Genomic DNA, 9817 nt, shown 5'->3' on the forward strand with positions numbered 1-9817 from the left:
AACGTTTTCGGGCTTATGGAAGCTTGGAAGCAGGGCCAAGCACGCATCAAAGCAACACAAAGGCGTAGCGCCCAAAGAGCCTAGCGCTCAATTGAGGGAGCACAATGTTCAATTAGATGAACGCTAGAGGACCAAACATGTGCAAGGACAAGGGAAGTATGCCATAAGGAGTGAACGCTACGTTCACTTTCCAAATGGAGCGCTCCCCTGGGAGTGTCACCAAGCCACTCCTGACCCATGCCATCAAGTGCCATCTTGGATCCAATTCTTCATAGACCCAAGTCACCAAATGCATCCGGATCCACTCTCATTCAATTCCAAAGCAAGCAAAGCCCATATCATCACTCAAAGGCACAAGAAACAATTAGATTAGGAATTTCATTTGAATTGTAATTTGTTTTCAATTTCAATTTTCATTTTCATTTTGTAAAAACTATATAAAGGCATCAATTTCATTTCATTAGGGAGGCTGGCTTTGCTAGAGAGCAATAGAAGTAGGATTAGAATAGAATAGAAAGCTTTCTTTGATACACTTTTAATTTTCTGCAATTTTCATATTTCAATATTGAATTTAGTTTATGCAAATCTCAGTTTCTACAATCCTCTGCTCAACTTTCCTTCTCTGCAATTTTACTTTTTTGTCTACATTGCTCCTAATTTAGTTTATGCAATTTACACCTTCCTGCAAATTCTGTTCTTTTGCACTTTCACATTTTCGTTTCCCTTGAAGCTTGATTTACTTTTCTGCACATTTACATTCTGCAACTTTATATTTGAGCTTCCTGCAATCTGAATTTACTTTTCATGCCTCGGATCTATTGCTTTTTTAAAATTTCCAGCACCCAGCCCCCTTTACATTTTGCTGCAATTTACTTTTCTTACTCTTTAAGCTTCTGTCCAATCTACATTCTGCTGATTTACATTTACTGCAATTTATATTCCTTGTTCTTTAAGTTTCAGTCAATTTACTTTCTGTTGTTTCAATTTCATCCAATTCACCAATATTGGCTTGACTAGACTAATCACTCACTAAAGTTGCTTGATCCATCAATTCCTGTGGGATCGACCTCACTCTAAGTGAGTTTTACTACTTGATGCGACCTGGTACACTTGCCGGTGAGTTTTGTGTGGAATCATTTTTCCCTCATCAGCAGGGTGTAAATCGACACGTAAGCTCATGGCCTGCTTAGGACAGACATGCATCATATTGTTTGTGCACTTGCATTTGGTTGTGTTTGCTTGTATTACTTTGTGATTGTGTTATTGGTCTTGTTGTGACTTGCTTGCATGTTGAACTGAATCTCTTGTTTGTACTATTAGTTTGTGAATGTATTAAACTGATTAAGAATTGACGTTTTGATTGAAAATTAATTATGTAGCTGAGAGATGGTTAATGTGACCAATTTTATATTTAGAATTTTTTTGAGTTAGAGATTTTGAAAGAGGTAATTAACTAGCTAAAGTAAAACCAAGAGTATTTTGAAAAAGGTTTGATAAAAATATAGTTTCCTTGAGTTTGTTAATTATTTGCATGTTAATTATTTCTTTTACGGCATTCCCATTCCCTACTGAGAATGTGTGGTTTGTTCTCGCTCCAAAATCTTCCACCCTTTCAGTGACACAGGTTCGAAGACTCAGTTTGAAGCTGCGAACGATTGTTGGACTATATTTATAAGTTAAGTTGTTTTCATAAAGTTCCCTCGCCCTTATTACTTTAGTTTTTATTTTATACAGAGGGATAGGAGTTTTACCTGAGTTTCATTTGAATTCTTTTGTATAATATTTTTTATTATTAATAACTATGTGATTATTATTTCTTGTTAATCTTTGACATGATTTTTAATAAACAAGAACAAAACTTTCTGGCTTTTTTATTAAAAACTGAAATGCGATATCGAACTAAAGGCTCAAAATTTAAATAGTTAATAAAGAAAATAGGTTAGTAACACCTTACTTTTGGTACAATCAAGATGTACTAAAAGTTGGGTCGTTACAGAAAAACCTAGGCCCGAGTGCTTAGCCAAAGGGTACAAGTCCTAAAAAGGGACGCTACTTAAAGGGCAACAAAGCACAAGGCTAAAAGGTCATCCAAATAAACTAAAAATAAAAGGTTCCACATGAGAACACTACCTAAAAAGTTATTGGAAATCGACCGAAAAAGCCCGGACGACAAAGCCGTGAGGACGACGTCTTCAAAGCAGAAGGTTGTCAAACACAACCATGACGAGGCCTGGTCCAAAAGGCAAAGGTAGAAAATTCATGTAGCGAACACTGTCTCAGAAGATGTCGGACCACAAAACCCTAAACATCTAAATCCCAGGGGCATAAGAGCCCGCGAAGAGATGCCATCACCAAAGCATAAGTCTGTACAAAGGTTGGAAGAACAACCTCGAAACAAAGGCACCTCGCCAAAATTAATCAACGCACCACCAGAATAGGCAGAAACAGTAAATTAAAACATTAAAATCTCAAAGGTTGCCCAAATGGCAATCCCGAGAGTAAAAGTGTTTTTTTTTAACAAAAAGTTGCTAAGTAGCAACTACAAAAAGTCAGAAGAGTTATTAAAATAGTTAAAAAGCCAGGAATTCAAACAGTTCCACTAGTCAGACCATACCAAATACATCATAAAAAGAGAGATAAAAAGGGAGCTACAAAGGATCCAGCTTCGCGCCAGTCGCAGCATCCTGAGGGCCAGGAGGGATGACAGAAATTGAGACAGCACCGACCATACCATCGGGACCATTCAATATCTCTAAATTAGGTTCTGCCTCAGGCTGGGACGTCTCGGTAGGAGGGGCTGTAGAGGCCTTAGTGTGGACACTGAAGGAGGAGCCTCATCATTATCACCAGGAGCAGCAATCCATCCTCCACAATGTTGTCCATGCTGAATAAGGAGAGGTCGACATCAGGAGCGAGAACTCGGACCTGGGCCTTCAAATTTTTATACAGCGCAGTCATACCGTTCACCACATGTCCCTGGAGCTCGGTATAATCATCATAAGCAGAATGAAGCCTCTCTTTTGTCTCCAACAACTTGCCATAGGTCTGAGTATAGCTCTCCTTAGCCTTCTTGGCCATGTCCTCGGCCAGATTAGCAGCCGCCTCCATAGCAGTAGCCCGAGCATTCTCCCTTTCTATAGCAAGCTCCAACCCAACACTCTTGGCCTCCAACTCGTCCTTTAAACCCTTCACCCTATCATAATTGGCCTTAGCTTCCTCAAGAAGAGCCTTAGTAGCATGGACAAGAGACTCCTTGATAACCCGAGACAAGGTAGCACTGAGATTAGCCATCCGGACACTATTGCTTGAGATAAAGTCAAGGTGGTGAAGGATCGACACATCATCAGTCGGAACCTAACCATAAGGAGCGATAAGCTCTGAAGTGAAAGCCAGGCCATCAAAGTCTTTATCATCGAAATTATAAGACCCGGCAGTCCTCGACTTCTTGGGAGGACGGTCGGATGAAGTCGGAGAGGAGGCAGCACCAGAAGTCGCCAAGGGTGGGTCAGTAGAGACCGTCAAAACTCGAGGGGTCGGGATGACCTTCCTCGGACCTTACGAACCGGACTCCGGCTTCTTCGGAAGAACCTGGCTAGACCCCTCCCTGGACGTCTTGTTCTGAATATGTTGGTCAGCGACTATTTTCTTGGTCTTCCTGAGGAACTTCATCGAATCAGAATTGGCCACCATCTCTGAAAAGGAAGAAAAGGACCATAGAATCAGTTATACCACAGATGAATATAAAAAAATCTGTGTGAACAAAACAAATAGAAACGACTACCTTATATAACACTACCTAGTTCGGAACGAAGGAGAGCCGGATCACCTAAAAATTTCTTTGTGTCCAAATGAGGAGGCTCCCCCCAGTGCTCCGATAAATCCCAATTTCGTGGTTTAGATTGTGCTTATTTTAGGGGATTTTATCACCTTTTCCCACTTTTATTCAATGAAATAGCATGGTTTTGTAATTCTCCCTTGAATTGTGCTTAAGTGTAAAAACATCCTTTTTAGGCCCTTAAATTGGTGATTTTAACTCACTTTAATTCTATTCGATGCCTTGATGTGTTTGTTGAGTGATTACAGGTTCATAAGGCAAGTATTGGATGGAAGAAATGAGGAGAAAAGCATACAAAGTGGAGAATGCATGAGGAAACAAGAATTGGGAATACATCGATGGGCGTGCAGGCGTACAAGGTGCGCACGCGCAGAAGTGACTTCGCATAGAGATGCGCACACGTACATGCCGCGTTCGCGCGGATGAAGAAACAGCCAATCGACGTGCATGCGTACATGGCGCGTACGCGCCGATACTCGCACGTGACTCACTTAAAGGCAAAACGCTGGGGGCGATTTCTGAGCTGCCCAGGCCCAAATCCAACTTGTTTCTTAGTGTATTTCATGCAGAATTGAAGTCTAAGCAAGGGGGGAGCAATTAGTTAGTCAACATGAGCCTTTAGTTAGTTTTCTAGAGAGAGAAGCTCCCTCTTCTCTCTAGAATTAGGTTAGGTTTAGGATAAATTGCCTTGGATCTTGAATTAATTACTCAATTTTATCTTGGTTCCTTTTACTTTATTGATTCTACTACTCTATTCTTCTTAGTTCTCTTGCCAATTTTACTTTTATGTCTCTTTTGTGTTTATGAATGCTCATGTTAGGATTTGTTTACATTGAATGAAATTTAATGTTTGGTGTTCTTTTCATTGATGATTTGAGTTGTTGAATTACTTTCCTTGCAATTGGTAATTGGTAGATTTATTATTCTTGCAGTTTTACTATGATTTCCTTTCATGCCTTCCAAGTGTTTGACAAAATGCTTGGTTGGGCTTTAGAGTAGATTTTGAGCATTCTTGGCTTGGAAAGAGTAATTGGGCAATCTTGAGTCATTAGTACCCAATTTAGATTGGTGATCTAGAGTTGTTAGTTAATATCATTCTCAATGACTCTAATCTCTTGCTAATCCAATTAATGAGTTGATTAGGATTTTTGACTTGAGATTAACTAGTCTTGTTTGACTTTCTCTAATGGAAGATAAATTATATCTTCTTCCAACATTGGGGATGACGAAATATGATAAATTCTTGTTAAGTATTGCTATGATTAATGACTAGGATAGAAGGCATATGATCTCACACCTTGCCATGAATGTCTCTCTTTTTTAATTGCTTTCTTTAATTGCTCTCTTTACTCTTCTTGTCATTTATTTTGTTGCCCCTTTTATCAACTAAAACCCCCGCACCTTCATAGCCAATAATTGACCACTTCATTGTAATTCCGTGTGAGACGACCCGGAGTCTAAATACTCTGGTTAATTCTTATTGGGGTTGAACTTGTGACAAAACCAAATTTAATTTGATTCGAGGATTGACTATTGGTTTGGACTATACTAACAACGGAATTATTTTGTGGAATTCCGAATCGGTGTAAATCCTTGCTATTAGCAAGCTGATCCAAATTTGAACGTCCACTCTTGGAGCATCTCTAGTTGGACTTAGCTTTTATTCGTTGTCTTTTATTTATATTTGTAATCCTTTTATTTTAAAAAGCATTATCCTTTTAGTTTTAGGAGTTAATATTTTATTTTATTTTCAAAATCAAATTAGGTTAGATATAAAAGGGAAAAGGTTCTCCCTTTAGAGGGGGGGCAAACAATTTTGGTTTTGGTGTACTTTTTAGAACCCTAGTTTTTCTCTGTAAGTCATGAGCCACTAAACCTCTTCGGTTAAGGTTAGGAGCTCTGTTTATCTTCTATGGATTGAGATTATTGCTTTTCTATTTTAATTAATGTACTGATTCAGTTTCAAGAATTATTTTCATTCTTAATCTTATGAATCTGGGTGGAATGAGAGTATGACCCTTATTCTACATGAGTTCTTGTGATTCTCGAGAGAGTTATCTCGATTGAACAACAACTTAAAAACAATTTCCTCCTAAACTGCTAATTACATGAACTAATTGGGATATGTGACATATAATCCTGTTAGCTTTGGGTAATTAGGGTTTTGTGGCTTTAGACTAGTTTTGAACTTAACACTCTAATTCGAATTAAGTGACCACAAGAGTGGTGGTTAATGAAGGTTAGAAGAAGATAAATCACTAAGAGATTAGGGTTTAGTCATTTACAGTTTGCCGTGAAATGAATCATGTATTGTTAAAATAGTTGGTAAGAACTTTTGATCCGGAAAGGTAAATATATCCGAAACCTTAACTGTTTTCTGTCACTGTTTTTACACCAAACATCTTAATTGCTTTCTTTACTCTTTTGTTCATTGTTCTATCAAATTTCAACACCCAAAACAACTTCTTTATTCTCTTGACTAAGCAAACCAGTTAGCTATTGTTGCTCAGTTCCTCAGTCCTCGTGGGATCGTCCCTCACTTACTTGAAGTATTACTTGGATGACCTAGTGCACTTGCCAGTTAAGTTATGGAAATTCTAAATTTTTCACCACCTTCCAACCATGATATTCAAGATATTTGATGTCAATTTGATGTGTATTTGATGGTTGAAACGTTGCTCTTTGATTTGGTGAAAATCGGGTAAAAATTGGTTACTGAAAGGATTGAAAGACTAGTTGAAAATCAAGTGGAAATCTGATGAACATTTGAAAAGAATATTTTTGGTTGTTTAAAGACAAGGAAAATGTTTGGTTTTGATGATTTTGGGGTTAAATCATAATTATTGAAAATTTTGTGGTTGAAAGTTAATTAAGAAAAAGTTGAGGGGCCAAAGTGTAAATATTAAAAGTTAAGGGGTCAAAATGCAATTTTCAAAAAGTTTGGGGTCTACATGAAATATTTTAATGTTAAATAAAATATTATTTTATTAATAACAATAAAATATTGATAAAAAGGTAGTTTTTTTCAAAAAGCCTCAGGAAGGTAGTTTTGAGTCTAGAATTCCTTAATTCTCTTTATTAAACATCTAAGGAAAGGTATAAGAGAAGGTATTGAGGTATGCAAGGTAATGAAAAAGGATTTAGAAATTTGCAAACATGTTAGAAAGAAAAGGAGTTAAAAGCTATATAGCAGTGTGCTTGACGTTACAGAATAAGCAGAAAATTGTGAAATGAGATCACTAAGATGTTGGGATGCTCGTTTTATGATTATAGAGAGATGATAAAGATGATTTCCAAGTGATGAAAAGTATGGTTATATGTGATTTATGAGCCTTCCGGTGGTGTTGGAGAATATTGTGTGGGGACGCCCGTATTGTGATGTTGCTTTTCAGACAAGTTGCGGTAGAGAAGTACCAGCCCTGCAAGTTGAATGCTTGGTAGAGGCCTGACTCGCATACCTACGGTATATTGAGATCTGATTAAATACCAGCCCTGCAAGTTGAGAGTAATTGGTAGACGGTATGCGATACTTAATCTGGGATTAAATTTAGGGAAGGCCTTATCTGACCTGGAGGGTCGGATTGCGTTGGGTACGGGTCGAAACTGACAAATGAGCTCATTACCTAAAGTAGGACCAGACATGCATCATTCTTATTTGTGCATAGCTGTGTGATTGTATATTAAGTGTGATTGTGCATTTGTTTCTTGTTTCTTCTGCTATTTGTGTATTGGCTTATATTGTTGTTTTGTATATATTTGTCTGAACTTAATTATGATTATGTGATCATGGATATTATAAATGAACTTAACTGTGAACCCCGACCTTACTAAGAACTTCCCAGTTCTTACCCCTTACACTTCTTCAGATGGACACAGGAGACCTGTTCTACGAGATTGATCACCCGTGTATCCACGACACCTATTAGTACACCTTTCTTCGATCCCGATGTACCCTTTAACTTTCCTCTTTCTTGGATGCAACCTGAGGAGCACTCCGAGATCGTAGATATCTCTTCTGGCAGTAATAAGCAAGATGAGTCACCAACGAGTGGGCATCACCACCTTCCCAATAGATTTCTGTAAGGGGCTTTTGGATTAGGGTAGAGGAGATTTTTTGTGGCGTCCAGCCTAACTCTGGTACATTAGAGTGTTTCCCTCACTTTCCCTCACTTCAGTAGAGTAACTGGGATAAATATTTGCCATTGATTGAGTTTGCTTACAATAACAATTATCAACAAAATATCAGGATGGCACCGTATGAAGCCTTCTACGGACGAAAGTGTCAATCATTGTTATATTGGTATGAAAAGGAAGAAGGTAGGATTTTGGGGCCATAATTGGTACAAGAGTCTACTAAAAAGATTAAGCACATTCGAGAAAAGATTCAGACCACTCAAAAGTTGACAGAAGAGCTATGCAGATATAAGGCGTAGGCCCTTAGAGTTTTAATGAGGGTGACCATATCTTCTTAAGGGTGACAACCGCAACTGTGATAGGTAGAGCTCTTAAAACTATGAAATTCAGTCCGTGATACTTAGGTCCTTTTCAAATTCTTAAAAGAGTTGGTCTAGTAGCGTACCAAATAACCCTCCCTCCTTAATTGTCAAACCTTCACGATGTTTTTCATGTCTCACAACTCAAGAAATATAATCTCGGCGAAAGCCATATTTTACAACCAGAGACAATACAACTATGAGCCGACTTGTCATATCAATCTTTACCAGCAAGGATTGTGGAACGAAGTGACAAACAGCTAATGAGCAAGATAGTACCATTGGTTAAGGCGGAGTAGGGACAAACTAGGACCGAAGAGTACAAATGGAAACTAGAAATTTTGGGGACAAAATTTTCTTTTAGGAGGGTAGAATGTAACGGCCTAACCCCGAAGAAACGATGTTTTATCGGAATCAAACAGAATTTTTATGGAAATTTTATGAATTTTAGTGCATATAAGCACCTCTGCTGCACAGGTACTGTGTCATCAAGCTGTTGAGTCAGCAGCTTGATTGTACCAGACACCTCTCCTGATCTAAGTAGGCACGTCGCGAACAGTTGCGTTTTAGAGCCACTTTGGATCCGAATTTCAAAATTCTAATTTCCATGGTTAGTCTCATTATGACGAGCCGGTCCCAAATTTTGAGAGAAAAATTATATTATTATAATATTTGTATATTATTATTTTATTTAGAATATTATATTATTATTTCCTCTGCTGTGGTTAATGTTGATCTATGTTTAGTAATATAATAACTGAGTTAGAAATCTACCGGTAATGGATAATATCGGCATTCTTAGATGAACTTAGCAATGCTAATGCTTCATCATATATCTTTTATTCTCATGATTATCTTGTTACTAGTATCATTTATACTAGTCAAACTCATGCTTATCCTTTAGTAGTGTAATCTGATGTATCTAGTTTTAGTAATTATCTTTAGAATGATATTTTATTATTAAATTCTGATGAGTCATCACCTTATGACACGTGGCTCTTCCAGGACTAGCCCCCACATGATTCCTTTCTAGCTCTCCAAGCAAAGGTTTCTTAAGGAAAAAGTAAGAAATACTTAAGTTCTAATATATCTAGCTTTAGTAATTATCCTTTCTTAAGATATTTTTATACAAATATCTAGGATAATTCTTATCCTAACCCCATGATCACCTATGCATAATCATTACTATCATCTTTACTCTCTAAATAAGCTAGAACACCATGAGAGAAATCAAGAAAAACTTCCATGGATGCCTAAGCTTCTTTCTCCATTCTTTCTCAAACTATAATCCCTATCAAAAATCTAATCCGACCAATGTGTTCACCTCTTTCTCTTCTTCATTTCTATATCAATTTTCATGAAGTAAATCAAGGTATGATGGCTGCTCCTCCTCCTTGAAGTTTTGGCCATGGTGGAAAATCAGGCTAATCATGTTTTCTTCTTGTTTTCTCTAAGGATCTCTTGTTCACTTACTATAAGTTCTAAGAAA

At 37.6% G+C, this 9817-nt stretch overlaps 1 long non-coding RNA gene across 1 annotated transcript; it reads right to left on the reverse strand.

The window, feature by feature from the left end:
- Positions 1583-8688, reverse strand: LOC110264662. Its single transcript, XR_002350838.1, has 3 exons — positions 8678-8688; positions 4569-4578; positions 1583-1705 (listed from the first exon to the last, which is right to left on the reverse strand). It is a non-coding gene; the product is annotated as an uncharacterized LOC110264662 (long non-coding RNA).

The sequence above is a fragment of the Arachis ipaensis genome, chromosome B07 (genome assembly GCF_000816755.2).
Source record: "Arachis ipaensis cultivar K30076 chromosome B07, Araip1.1, whole genome shotgun sequence".
NCBI classification, from domain to species: Eukaryota; Viridiplantae; Streptophyta; class Magnoliopsida; order Fabales; family Fabaceae; genus Arachis; species Arachis ipaensis.